Source organism: Numida meleagris, chromosome 1 (genome assembly GCF_002078875.1).
Source record: "Numida meleagris isolate 19003 breed g44 Domestic line chromosome 1, NumMel1.0, whole genome shotgun sequence".
NCBI classification, from domain to species: Eukaryota; Metazoa; Chordata; class Aves; order Galliformes; family Numididae; genus Numida; species Numida meleagris.
In genome coordinates, this window is record NC_034409.1 from 173545213 (window position 1) to 173559283 (window position 14071).

Below are 14071 nucleotides of genomic sequence, written 5' to 3' on the forward strand. Positions count from 1 at the left end.
GGGCAGCTGGGGGTTAGGGAAAGGGTCTGCACCAGAGGGCAGGGGGTTACGGCCCCGAGCTGCCAGAATTCAGGGAGCGTTTGGACAGTGCTATCAAATACAGGGATTGGATTTGGGTGGTGCTGTGTGGAGCCAGGGGTTGGATTCGATGGTTCTTGTGGGTCCCTTTGAATTCAGTATGTTCTGTGATTCCAAGAAAAAGATCCTAAACCTGTTTCCAGCTGGAAATGGAGTTAAAGACTGATGTTTCAGAAGATACAAAGGGAAGTGGTGAGAATGCACTCTGCTTATATGGAAAAAGACAAGACCTTAAGGACAAGATTTCTCCTTCAGCCCCTGTTCACACTATTAGCAGAAACAGAACCTGCAACCCCAGCAAGTGTCCAGGGGGAACCCCTCAGAGCAGAGGGCCACTGCTCCTGGCCTCCCCAGGAGCTCAGCACTGCTGTCAGCCCTTCCTGGCTACCCAGGGTCAGCACAGATCACAGCCGTGGGGATTTATGTAAGAGACATGCTGCTCGCAGCTCCTCTCAAATCCCAGAGACATCACTGTTATGTAATGGGAACAATCAAGCCAGGCAGCTTTTCAGAGATTTGATACTCAAACTGCTGAGCAGCTAAAAATGAACGCTCTGCGTTTGTCAGGCACGGCGTTGTTTCCGCTCAAATCAGGTTAACCTTAACACTACTGCAGCTCAGTGTCAGTGACTCATCTCCCTCCTCGCCCAAGGCAGAGCTCCAGAAAGGTGAAATAAAGCAACATTTGCCCACCTTCCACCAGGTCCTCCGTGGAGGGCAGAGCTCAGTATCTTGTGACCTGAGCTTCATGGCTTTCACTTCAATACCCGTGTCTGGCTGGCTCTGACATTAAAGAATGATTCACATGGACAAAGGCAATGGACCTGGACTCCACTGCACTGACTGGATGGTGACTGTGAGCCTCTTGAACTCCTGGGTTTTGATCAACAAAAATACAAGCGCATCTGGCAGTCTTAAGTTATTACAGTAAATTCCAATGGTAATGCACACAAATGTGCATTATATAACCATGCATCTATATCATGCTACTTAAGAAAACATGTTCATTAGCAAGCTCCACTGTTTCTGCTCCATCTGCAAGCCACTCAGTGCTCTTCATATATGTTCTATCACTATCAGGCATGAGTTTGATACAGCTTTTTCAAGGAGTCCTAGCTGGTAATTTGATAAAGTTGCTGCCATGCAAGATCAGCACTTTGCCCAGTCTGATGGATGTAGACAGGATATATATATATTTTTAAATCATGGTGGTGAGGGACTGGCACAGGTTGCCCAGAGTAGTGGTGGATGCCCCTCCCCTAGAAACATTCAAGGTCAGGTTGGATGGAGCTCTGAGCACCTGATGGAGCTGTAGGTGTCCCTGTTCATTGCAGGGAGTTGGACTAGATGGCCTTTAAGGGCCCCTTCCAACTCAAATGATTTTATGATTTTGGTTTAGAAACTCTTCTTGCAGCTTTAAGATGATGTTAAAGAGTTTTCCACCTCTTCAAATAACCAAATGCATTCTCAGTAACTAAGATCTGAAAAAGGATAGAAAAGCACTCTTCTCTCCTGTATATTTCATCTCTAGTACGTTCTCCTGGCCTTTCAACTTGTTCCCTCTTCAAAGAGGGGTGCTATTTCAGTGCCCACACTGCATACTTGTATCAGTTTCCATAGCCTCAAACCCCAAACAGCACATTCAGATTGTGATCATGATACAGCAACCCTGTCCTACCCACTGGCTCCTGATTTCAGCGGTATTCCCTGCCTGTGGAGGCAGGGGTTTGAACTCACCAGTGCTCAGATAGATTATTTCCAGAGGTTGTTCTAGTACTGTTCACATTGTTAAAGCCTCCTGCTATCCTATCGCACCAACAGCAAAGCAACCTTTCATCATAATGGCAAGAGGGGAGACTCAGATCTGTAGCAGTGGGCTGGTACACAAGAACACACTCAATGAGAACACAGCTCTGCCGAGCACGCCGAAGTGCAACTTACTCATGAATGCCTTCTGTGAGCAGCCTCCTGCCAGCTTTCCCTGCACAAGGCATATCATGACTCCTAGCATTCTGGCATGAACAAATTACATCAGACTTGGAAATGTTTAACACAAAACCTTATTTCCTCATCAATCTAATTCTTGTTCAATAACAAGAATGTACCCTGCAGCATAGAAGTACACTGCTAAGTAGTTACTCAGTCCCTCTGAATTTTTCCATCAGTATAAGCTTGGGAATTATTATGAGGATTGCCTTGGAGTGACAAAACTCAGGTGGCTTAAAGGGATGCATTCCACGTGCTCCATGCAAAACTTGGTGGAGACAGTACATGCCAGAGGGAGCACTGCTGGAGCATCTCTGTTCAAGCTATCCCTGCCTGCCAGAGTGCTCTTTGGCAGCCTTAGTGCTTTGCACTAACTTAGAGCAGCCCTCAGGGATAATAAACACAGAAACACGGAAGCCAACTCATTTAGGATGAGCCATCAAACAGTTAAAATTCAAAAAGTGAAACTTAATAGAGAAGCTAATTAGCCCAGCATGTGTTTTGGATGCTTTTGTTTACTTCTTAAAAATGATTTCAAGGGGAAGTCATTCTCCTCTAAGTGTTTGGTGATTGCATCCATGAAGTGAAACTCACAGCTGCGCAAAGAAATAGCACAAGTAATGTCTTTCTTCCAGCTCTGCATCCCATGCAAGAGCTGTTTCAAAGAAGTTCATCGCTGGGCAGAACAGCCTGAAGGCTCACATAAGTAGCAGCAACCTACATCATACCATCTTATAAATTAAGGGGTCACGATTGCACACTGGGAGGGGAATCCAAGGAATTGTCAGCTGATGCTTTTGCTGGTTTTAAGGATTGCATAAAAATCACTGATCAGTAAGTGATGTCACAAGTAGCAAAGCCTGGGAACTGCTGCTGCACCAGATGCTTCTGAGGATTAACTCATCTGCAGAGTTCTGATGCGGGTATCTCCACTAGAATAAAATGGGTTTCTCCATCTACAGCCCCCAAACAGCCAGCAGATCGCTCCTGGTATCTGGAGAGGAAGCTAAGGCAATCTTAAACTCAAAGTTACATAGGACCTTGGATCTGCTTATCCCCCAGCCAGGGGGCTATGGAGGCCACTTTCTGCACTGCAAAACACCTTTAAACATCAGCCCACAAGAGCAGCCATAGCTTTTCCTTTACCAAGGAACAGTTCCTGCCCTGACACATGAAGATTCACTTGCCGAGGAGCTGTGAATCTGTGCGCTTAACTACCTGCTTTATAGCCACCTCGCTGAATAAACTGTTCATTAAAGAAAATGCTAAGGTGATTGCTTAAAGTCTTTCACTCAGCCCACCCTTGTACTCAAGGACTGTTTTTCACGAGCCTTGAATATTTTTCAGATATACCTTCTGGCTGCAAAATGGTAACCTGGTTCTGTATCATAATGAACTAAGACAGGACACATCTTTAATTGCTCCTCACAGATGATACCTATGGAGCTGCAATAGACAGAACAACCAAGTAGGCTTCTGCAGGGCAATGCATCAAAAGCATACTGAGCCACAGTGGGATTGAGTTGAATAAGTTACACGAAAATTCACCAAAATTACTTTCCTGAAGACAGACTATTCTGACAGGTTTGCATTTGCAATACCGAGCTCAGTACCAAGCCATCACACATCAAGCTTTGTTGCTTGCTACTTTCTGCTTTCAGCTACTTATGACTTCTTCAACAATACTGAGCATTCTGTAGTCAGTTAACATCACACTTAAGCAAGAACAGCATAACTATAAATAACAAGCTGAAACAATCCTTCTGTTGGGAAAGCGTTTGCTCAATGTGCTTCAGTAGTCTTTTTAGCAAACCTCAGCATCCAGCTGGTGGCACAAAGGAAGGCATCCTCTTGCACTGCTTGTTGCTGGCCTTTCACCATATTACTCAGACGTTCATTGTTATGCCTTGACTTTTTTCTCCTCGAGTGTTCAATCAACTATTAAACCAAACACAACATACAAGTCTCTACTACACTGTGCTTTACTTCTACCACTGTAAGACTCCCCAGAGAGCACATTTATTTGGAGCCTGAAATTCAGTGTGCAGTTCTGTCCTACACTGATTCCTGGTGCTCCCAACAGGAACTTAGGAAAAAAAGAGCTCAAAGTTATAACTGCAGTGAGGGAGTACTGCTTCTCACTGGGTGCTGAATCCCCTGCCCTGCCTCAGATGCTCTGTGGTGCTTCACAGATGTGAAGAACTGCAAGTCTGCAACAAATGTGCTGGTAGCTCTTCTCTCCAGTACCTTGCTAAATATATAGCATTGCTTACAACACTCTGGTATATTCTGCACAGAAACACACGCTACAGAAGTTTTAAGCCACCTTCTCAATAGTCACTAACACAGACAACACCTTATAGGACTTTACCATACGAGAAGCTTTGCTGAAAGGGTAGTTTTTTTTCTATTGGATCAAACTTTTATCCATCATTTGCTATGTCAGTGGCCAAATATCTACTTCTGTCCCTAAAGAGACAAATTAAGAAAGACCTGGTCTCATATCAGTAACTGTTTCAAATTAGCCCCATGTATACAGTCTTGGAGAGCTCTTTCCAGCACTTCCAGTCTCAGGTGAGATTTCTAATCTCACAGTGCATTGCTCAAAGGATCATCTACAAAATCCCCCTTTTCTATGTCAAGATATGACTCTATTCTGCTGATAAATAAAGCAAAAGAGTGAGAAGTTAATCCTCTTCTTTGTACACGCAGCTCACTGCTACCACTCTCCCACAGCACAGGCTGTGCTGCTCCCCACAGCAGATTGCAGAGATGGAAAGAGACAAGTAGTCAGATATATTTAATTGCATTGGAAAACAGCAGACTGGCTGAGAGTTTGTGTAGCAGGAGATATGGAAAAGCCCACACCCCTGCTTCAAACTGGGGGCGAGGAATAATAAAGCCCACAGACGCTACACAGAGCATAAAGAGCACAAAACAATTCCTGTATGAAATCATGCAAATCAGAATAAGGCATTTATACATCGTGTCATCTCCAGTTCAGCTGCTATCAAGTGCCCCCTCAGTGCAGCCATCCAGTGCTAAGTTACACCCTGTATGCCAACACTTGACATTTAATTATTTTGCTACTGATACCTTACTATCGGTAAATATTTCTAATGCTTGACTTGCTGGAAAATAACTACTGATTTCTTTTAATCTTTGTAGTTTAATGCAGTGATAAATGCCAGGGCTCCTGCTGGCTTGCTCTCTCCACGCCCGGAGTACTCGAGGACAGCAGGTCCCTCCCGGAGGTGCTGCGGGCTGCCCCGAGGCAGGGCACTGAGAGCAGCACTGCCTTCGGGGGCCCCACAGGGACCGGGAGGGGAGGCAGGGGGAGAGAAGAAAAGAGCAGCGAAAGATAGTAAGAGCAGCCCGAGCAGCCGGCTGCTACCAGCCCAAGGGAAGAGCTTTTCAAGTGGAGGTGTTTACATGAGCAGGGAGACCCGGCCCCACTGTGCTGAGCTCTAAAGATTTACCTTCCCACCGAAGGGAAACATCAGCTTGTGGCCGACAGAAGCTGCTTCGTTACCTTGCATCATTCTTAAGAAGACGAAAGAGATGCTGTTTAACGCCCCGGAAGGGTCGCAGCACCCACAGTTCCAGCAGCAGAAAGCAGCGTGCCGCCTGAACGCGACCCTTGGCTGCGCCCTCGGCTCGCACGCGGGGTCGAGGCACCCAGCCCTACGTGCTACATGGGACCCCAGCACCATTCAGGCACCACGCAGCAACACGGCGCTTCAGCCCGCTGCTGCGCGGCCAGCGGCGCCCCGAGCCCTTCCTTTATGAGCATCCTCCAAACTTTTGGCCGAGAAGATGTGACAACGCACACTAGCTATCTCAGCAAGCAGCACTCACTTTGCTCTTCCACCACACGCCCGCCCCTACCCACCGCAGCACTTACAGCCCCGCCAGCTCCCCAGCACCCTCTCCGCATCTCCCAGCGCTTTTCCTGGGTTCCCCGGCCGCGCGCCGCCACAGTAACTCCCGCCACCGGCCCCACGCGGGGCAGGGAGCAGACAGCCCTGCGCAGCGCTCACCTGCCTCCCGCCGCTGCTGCCACCTCCTCCCGCCGCTGCTGCCACCTCCTCCCACCGGCAGGACGGAGCGGCACAGCGCGGCGGCCGCCGGTTATATAGCGGCGGGGGCGCAGCCGCTGAGCTGAGACACTCCGAGCCGAACCGCAGCGCCCCCTATCGCCCTCGGCCCGCAGCGCCGCCCCGGGGCCTCTCCGCGGGGCTCCGCGTCCCAGCGAGAATAAGGGGCGAAGGCTGTCGTGCCGCACGGCCTTCCCTTGCCCGGGGTACCCAGAGAAGAGGCAGCGTTCAGGATCTGAGAGGTGGCACGTATCTGAGAGACTGGGAGGCCTGGGCACAAATAGCTGTGGTCCGCACCCCAATCCAAACCAAGCCTTCTGGCAGCTGTGACTCATAGGGCGTCTCAGTAAAACTCCTGTACCCGTTGCCCCTCTGAGCAGGCTGATGTTGCAGTCTCATATGGCAGAGCAGTCATGTCATTTCTGAACGGTCTTGGGAATCTGGAGAGGTCCCATTTGGCTGGAAACTGGCAAACAATGTCCCAATTTTCAAGACGGGCAGGAAAGAAGGCCCTGGTAATTACAGGCTTGTCAGCCTTGCTTCAGCGCCTGGTAAAATTACGGAGAAAATTGTGCTGGGAGTTACTGAGAAACACCGGAAAGACAACGTGTTCATTGGGCACAGCCAACACAGGCTCATCAGGGGAAGGTCCCAGTTAACTAACTTAAATTCCTTTTATGACAAGATGGCCAACTAGTTGACCAAAGGAAGCCGGTTGATGTCATCTTTTTGGATTTCACTAAGGATTTCAATACTGTTTCTTGCAGGATCCTTCTGGACAAAATGGCCAGCACACAGCTAGGTAAAAACATAGTGTGGTGGGTGAACAACTCACTGATGGGTCAGGCCCAAAGGGTTATAGTAAATGGAGACACTAGTAGGCTTCCTCCGAGCTTCATTTTAGGGCCAGTTCTCTTCAGTGTTTTCATAAATGACTTGGATGTAGGAGTAGAAGGTGTTTGAGCAAGTTTGCTGACAATACTAAATCGGGAGGAGCTGTTGGCTCTGTCAAGGGTAGCCATGCAGAGAGATCTAGACAAATTAGAGAGCAGTCACCAACCACATGAAGTTTAACAAGAGCACATGCTGGATTCTGCACCTGGGAAAGGGCAACACTGGCTGTGCATAAAGGCTGGGGGATGAGATGCTGGAGATCAGCCCTGCTGAAAGGGGTCTGGGGGTCTTGATCGGCAGCAAGTTGTACAGAAGTCAGCAGTGTGCCCTGGGGCCCAAAGGGCCAACCTTGCCCTGGGGTGCCCCAGGCCCAGCACTGCCACCAGGTGAGTGGACAGGTTGTCCCATCTGCTCTGTGCTGTGCAGCCTCACTTCCATCACTGGGGGCAGGTTTGGGTGCCACAGTGTATGAAGGACAAAAAGATATTAGAGAGCATCAAAAGGAGGGAGAAAAGTCTGGAGGGCAAGGTGTATGAGGAGCGGCTGAGGCCTGGTGTGCTCAGCCCAGAGCAGAGCAGGCTGAGTGGAGGCCTCCTGGCGGCTGCAGCTCCTCACAGGGAGCGGAGGGGCAGTGCTGAGCTCTGCTCTCTGGGACAGCGACAGGGCCCGAGGGAACGGCATGGAGCTGTGTCAGGGGAGGGGCAGGTGGGGGTGAGGGAAAGGGTCTGCACCAGTGGGCAGTGGGCATGGAACAGGCTGCCCAGGGCAGTGGGCACGGCCCTCAGCTGCTGTAGCTCAGGGAGCGTTTGGACAGCACTCTCAGATGTAGGGATTGGATTTGATGTGGTCCTATGTGGAGCCAGGGGTTGGGCTTGTGGGTATCTTCCAACTCAGGATATTCTATGATTCTATGATATATCCTTATTTCCAGGAATGCAGCAACCTCCATATTTCTGCCTGTGCTCAGACACACTGTGCTTGCATCTGTCTGCAGTCTGAAGTGCCAAGCACCATCCCTGTGGCACCATCAGTCTCTTGTCCTTAAAGGACCTTCCTCTAAGGCTTCTTTTCCCTGTTGGAAAAGGAGACGCGTCCCCTATTCCATACCGTCATCACACCAGACAAAATGACAAGCTTGAGTTAAAAAGACAGCAGAGACCTGGTGACATGCTGGGAGCGTCCCTCCAGCCAGTACCAAGGTCTCACTGCTGTTGTTTCCCTCTTGTTTACTCCAGCTGTGCAGATGCCTTGTTGCTGCCTTTGTGCCTTCCCAGCCCTCCACTGTGCTGGGACCCAGGTACACAGCCCCACTGAGTCCCCAGTACAGCAGACACTGATTTGCAGAGAGCAGTGATGCTTCTTGTCATGTCCAAAGTCATCACTAGGAGCCGCTCGATGATAGGGCTTACAGGGAATGCAGGTTCAGGTTTCACTACCCTCTTGCACTAGAGATTGGAAGGGCCCACTGGCTGTATTAGAACAGCACAATAACTGAGAAAGCCCAAATTCACACACTGTATTAATCAAACTTCCAAGACCAATTCTATGCAAAAGCAAATCCACACTGGCATTGAGTTTCTCCATTCAGTAATTGTTTTAGCAAACAGTTATCACATCTTGACTTCTGATTGAACTCTCAAAGATAATTCATATTATTATCTCACAAAATTAAAAGCTACTTCGCTGCAGAATGGGGACTCCACTTCAGTTCCAGATTCCATGCAGAGGTGAAATTATCTGCGGTAGATAATTCACATAAGTGTGTTTTTCATAAACATCCAGAAGAGAGATCAGCAGCCTGTACAAATGAACAATGAAATATTTCATGACTCCAACAAACAACAAAATATTGCAAAAGAAAGTGATGAGAAGCTGAAGCAGCAATGACTTCAACAAACGTGGGCAGAGAGCTTCCAGCACAGTTTCAAGCTGAAAAAACTGCTGCTGGGGTGTGGGAACGTGGTGCTGTAGCTGCAGAGAGGTGGCAGGAGAGCCTCACACATAGATCTGGAATCACAACTCAGTCAGGAGCCCAGAGTGGGCGGTGACTGAGTACAGTGTGATCAGGGCTGGGTACAGCCGTGGTGGAGCTGGGCTGGCATAGCTACATGTCTAAGGTGTGCAATGTATGCCCTGCTCCTTGCAGTAAAGCACCATGCCTGTGGGCTGCAGCAAAGCTATCGGTTTAGGCAGGATAAATTTAAAAAAAATGTGAGAGAGAGAGAAAGGAAGCATCTTCTTGTTAATGACACTGTCTTAGGGCCACAGGGGCACCAAAGGGGGGATCAAGATCAAGCGATGTGCAGCACGGATATTATTAGTCTGTGTCATTTAGTCTCAGGATCAGAGCAGCTCCTGGCTGCATTTGCTTTGCATTAAATACAGAAGTGGTGGTGCCAGAAGGCTTCGCAAGGCCTATTTCTCTGCAGAAATAAGCAAGAGAAAGGGCCATCTATTTTTATTTAAACTTCACCTTAAATTTCACCAGTGAAAACTTGAGTGCTGATTTCCTTTTGCTGGAATGAGGCCACCTGTTGTTGACTTAGGCATCTTCTGTCTTTGAACAGCTGTAATAGCATCAGCTCTTTTATATTGCATCAACACGAGGGCTGAGCTCGTCACTTAAAGTGTTATCAGTGCAATTAAATTGAGACAAATATTGTGTCAAAATAAGCATAGAGGATTGGCTGGGGCTGTGACTGCTGCTCCTCTCGGCAGTGGAGAACCTGGCTTGTCGCAAACCAGTGCTGGACGGATGTAGTGGGGCTCTGTATAAGTCACAGCTAAATCAGCTGATTCCCTCATCCATGAATGTTCACTGCTTAATTTAATGTGAAATAAAATGCTGTAGTCAGAGCAAATCTATCACATAAAGCAAACAGTCTGGCCAGAAAAATATCAGCTTCATCCATCAAGTCAATTTCTCCTTGATTCAAAATTAGGAGGAGTATCTCACACATTGAAATTGCTAGTGACTGAAAACCCTGCAAATTCATATTTCACGAGGCACAGTAATGGCCATAACCCTCTTATTTTTGAGTGGAGAACAACAAAGTGGTGAGGATGAGTGCAAACACTCTTTTCTAAATGGCTCTGATGATTTTCAGCTGTGAATTCAAAGTCTTCTGGGATCACAATGATTGCCTCTTTGAGCTGTGTTCCTGCTTGATAACAGCAGCGAAACACTGCAGACAGACGATAATGTGGTTTGATGTGAGTTCCTGTGAGTGACACCAGGGAAGAAATCTGTCCCATGAGAGCCAAGGAATCCCAGTCATGGAGAAGAGCAATCACGGTCAGATACAAGTGGCAGCTCACTCTGTGCATCGACCTCCTGTCTGGATAATGAGAATTCAATACATGTGCTCAGGCCAAAGGGATTTTTCATGTGAGCAGTTCCTAATCATCATGGGTAAGATTGCACGATTTGAGTAACAAATTTCTTTGTTTTCTTCTTTATTTCTTTATTTTTTCTCATTTGTATTAAAGAAGCATTACAGAAGAGCAATGTGACTCTATGCATTTTATGAATTTTCATTAATTTCTTAATTTGCTCTGTGTATACCCACAGTAATCTGTGCAGGCTGCATCCACTGCCTTTAGTCCCACAGACCACAGAGGGTTGTTAGGTCAGGATAATTCCCATTCAAATAGTAGTATCTAAGGCAAGCACAGCCCAACATAGCACCAGGAGCAAAACATCAGCTGTCTTCACAGACCTGTGTCAGAAGCTGGGCTGTGCCATGGCTGGGGATGAGGGCAGGGTGCTGGCTTTGCAGCTCTAGGGAGCTCAGCCCCACCACTGCTTTCTCACTGCTCCTCCTCAGCAGGACAGGCAGGGAAAATGTGATGAGGGTATGTGTTGAGGTAATGGCAGGGAGATCAGTCACCAATTCTTTCTACAGAAGGAGAGGTGAATCATTGGAACGGGCTGCCCAGGAGGTGGTGGAGTCACCATCCCTGTAGGTGTTCAAGAACTGTGGAGATGTGGCACTGAGGGACACGGTTAGTGGGCATAGTGGGCATGGGTTGGCAGCTGGAGTAGAAGATCCTAGTGATCTTTTCCAACATTAATGGTTCTACAATTCTTTAATTCAGTTACCATTATGAACAAAACGGACTCAACTTGGGGAGATCATTTCCTATTGATAACAGACTAGAACAGTGAGAGCTAAAAGCGAAGTACAACACCTTCCTACCGTTCACCATCTCCTACCTCCTCCACAGATTGGAGAATGAGGCTGTAGTCAGTCCATACTGCTTCATTTCTGCCGCTCCTTCATAGTCACTCTGTGTCCTGCACCACACAGGCTCCTTCCCATGGGTGCCATTCTTCCCAAACTGATCCCACGTGGGCTTCCACAGGCTGCAGCTCTCCAAGCACTGCCCTAATATGACTCTGTACCACAGGGCCCACCCTTCAGGCACTGCTCCAGCATGGGTCTCCACAGGCAGCAGCTCCCCCAGCCCTCCTGCCCCACTACAGGCTCCTCTTCATGGGCAGCTCTTGTAGGGGCTCTCCAGGGGCTGTACCTCCTTCAGGCCACATCCACTGCTGCACCATGGGCTCCTCCATGGCTACATGTGGAGATCTGCTCTGTGTGGTGCCTTTGGGCCCCATTGGGTGAAGAGACGTGTTTTGATTTCTGACAGAGCTGTTAGATTAGCTCAAGTGTATTGAGCAGCTCTGGGGCCAGATGGCAGCTGGTCTCACAGAAAACCATTCCTACTCCACGGACAGAAAGCTTCCCCGTCTTTCCATGTGCCCAGCTGGAGGGCTGCATGAAGAAAGGAGCAGGAGGGAGTGAGATGGGGAAGGAAGAGCAAAGAGAGTCCCTTCCCCACCTGACAGTGGTTGTGAAACTACAGTCTGATCTTAAACCCACCACTCACTCTGCAGATAGAAAGAGGAAAAAGAAGGGAAAGGTGTAGAAGAGTTGTCCTGTATGACCAGCAGAAAGCAGACCTACAGCCTTTCTCAAATACCATGGGTAAGAGCAAGGACCTGGATTTAATAACATGTTAAACTAGGGACATGTATGCATGCAGCTCTCCTCCAGCAGTACTCCTATGTCCATCATGTCCCTACCCTTCACTTTTAGACCCCCCACTGATGGCTCAAGTGCTTGTCTCACTCACCACTCTCACTGCTGTGTTCTCCATCCTTCCCTTGACTAGCTTTTGATTCATCTAAGGAGGAGAGAGAGGAGAAGGAAAATCTGACTGTTAGAAAGAAGTGGCTCAGCACTGTCAGAAATTTTACATCAAGCATTCAGCCTTGCAGGTGAAGTGACTGAGTTTGGTGGATAGTGAAGCAGTTTTTCCTATCAGAATTAATGATACAGAGGAGGATGTGTCAGGAATTGCAGAAATAAAGCTTAAATACATGGGCGCAGTGTACAATGATGTTGAGGACGAAGAGGCAGTAGGATGATCCTCCACAACATCCCCTGGAGGTGATACGGGTTTCCAGAGCAGTTCACTGATCAAAAACACAGTGGCTGCTTTATCTGTGAGAACAAACACCCAGCACCAATCTTTCCCACTGAGTGTTTCAGTGCCTCTTTCTGAACAGTCACATTGAACATCGTCTTCCTCAGATGAACCAGGATCAGTCAGGGCAATGCGGTGTGAAGGACAGACAGGAAGATAATGGCTGGGCATTCAGACACTCAGAGCAGCCCAAATAATTTCTGGCAGTGATCTGCTCGTTAATCATGATGAGAAAAATTGCTTTGCTATCCATTGCAAGGCTAACCCTACTGCTTTTCAGGAGCATGTTCTTGGTGGGGAGGGGAGCACATCTTCACGCTAGACAAAATAAGTTTGAAGACAGTTCACAAATCATCCAAGGCCCATGAGCACGGCCAAAAAGGACCTCAGGGCACTGGTAGAAGGGAAGCTGGACATGAGCAGCAATGTGCCCTTGCAGCCCAGAAAGCCAGCCATATCCTGGGCTGCATCCAAAGCAACATGGCCATCAGGGTGAGGGAGTGATCCTGCCCCTCTGCTCTGTGCTGGTGAGGCCTCACCTGGAGTACTGCATCCAGATGTGGAGTCCTCAGTACAGGAGAGACATGGAGCTGCTGGAGCATGTCCAGAGGAGGGGCACAAACATGATCCAAGGGATGGAACACCTCCCTGTGAGGACAGGCTGAGAGAGCTGAGGCTGTTCAGCCTGGAGAAGAGAAGGCTCTGGGGAGACCTGAGAGTGACCTTTTGGTATCTAAAGGGGGGCTGTAAGAAAGAAGGGGACAGATTCTTTAGCAGGGTGTGTTGTGATAGGACAAGGGGAAATGATTTCAAACTAAAAGAGAGAAGATTTAGACTGGATATGAGGAAGAGTTTTTTACTGTGAGAGTGGTGAGGCACTGGCACAGGTTGCCCAGAGTCGTGGTTGATGCCCCTCCCCTAGAAATATTCAAGGTCAGGTTGGATGGGGCTCTGAGCACCTGATGGAGCTGTAGGTGTCCCTGTTCATTGCAGGGAGTTGGACTAGGTGGCCTTTAAGGGTCCCTTCCAACTCAAATGATTCTATGATTCTACGATTTGAGTTTCTGAGGAACTGAATGTTGCAGCCTTAGGGTGAAGAGAAAAGCCCAAGTACATCTCGAATCAGAGCTTTGTATTTGATGGTGTTTACACTGATAAGAGATGATTTTGGGGATGCAGACAGGTCAGCTCTGAGTGCACAATGCAGTGAAGAAGAGATGTGTTTGTGCAGAGGGGCTGGGAGCCTTGTCAGACCTGTGGTCATTCCTAGCATTCCGGTCACTACCAGTGCAATGCTCTCCGTGGGTTATTGTAAATTGATATTCAAGGACAAACTCTTCTGTTTCCTACTGGTCTGGTTTCCACCAGGGCTTTGTGAGTGAGCAGTAGGCAGCTAGAGCCAGTTCCTTCTGACTGTCACTGTTTGTACCTGTGGCAAATCAGATGTGCAGGAGACACGGAGAAGAGAAAGTCGTTCCTACCAGTTTCTGTTAGGACTGTCTCCTCTGAAGCCTCACGGCTCA

The 14071-nt window shown here is 48.3% G+C and overlaps 1 protein-coding gene across 1 annotated transcript in view; it reads right to left on the reverse strand.

Annotated features, from left to right (window-relative positions):
• Positions 1 to 6188, reverse strand: part of MTUS2 (microtubule associated scaffold protein 2) — a gene marked incomplete in the record, with an annotated part of 285788 nt that extends 279600 nt beyond the window's left edge. The window contains 1 exon segment of the mRNA XM_021378537.1: positions 6105 to 6188.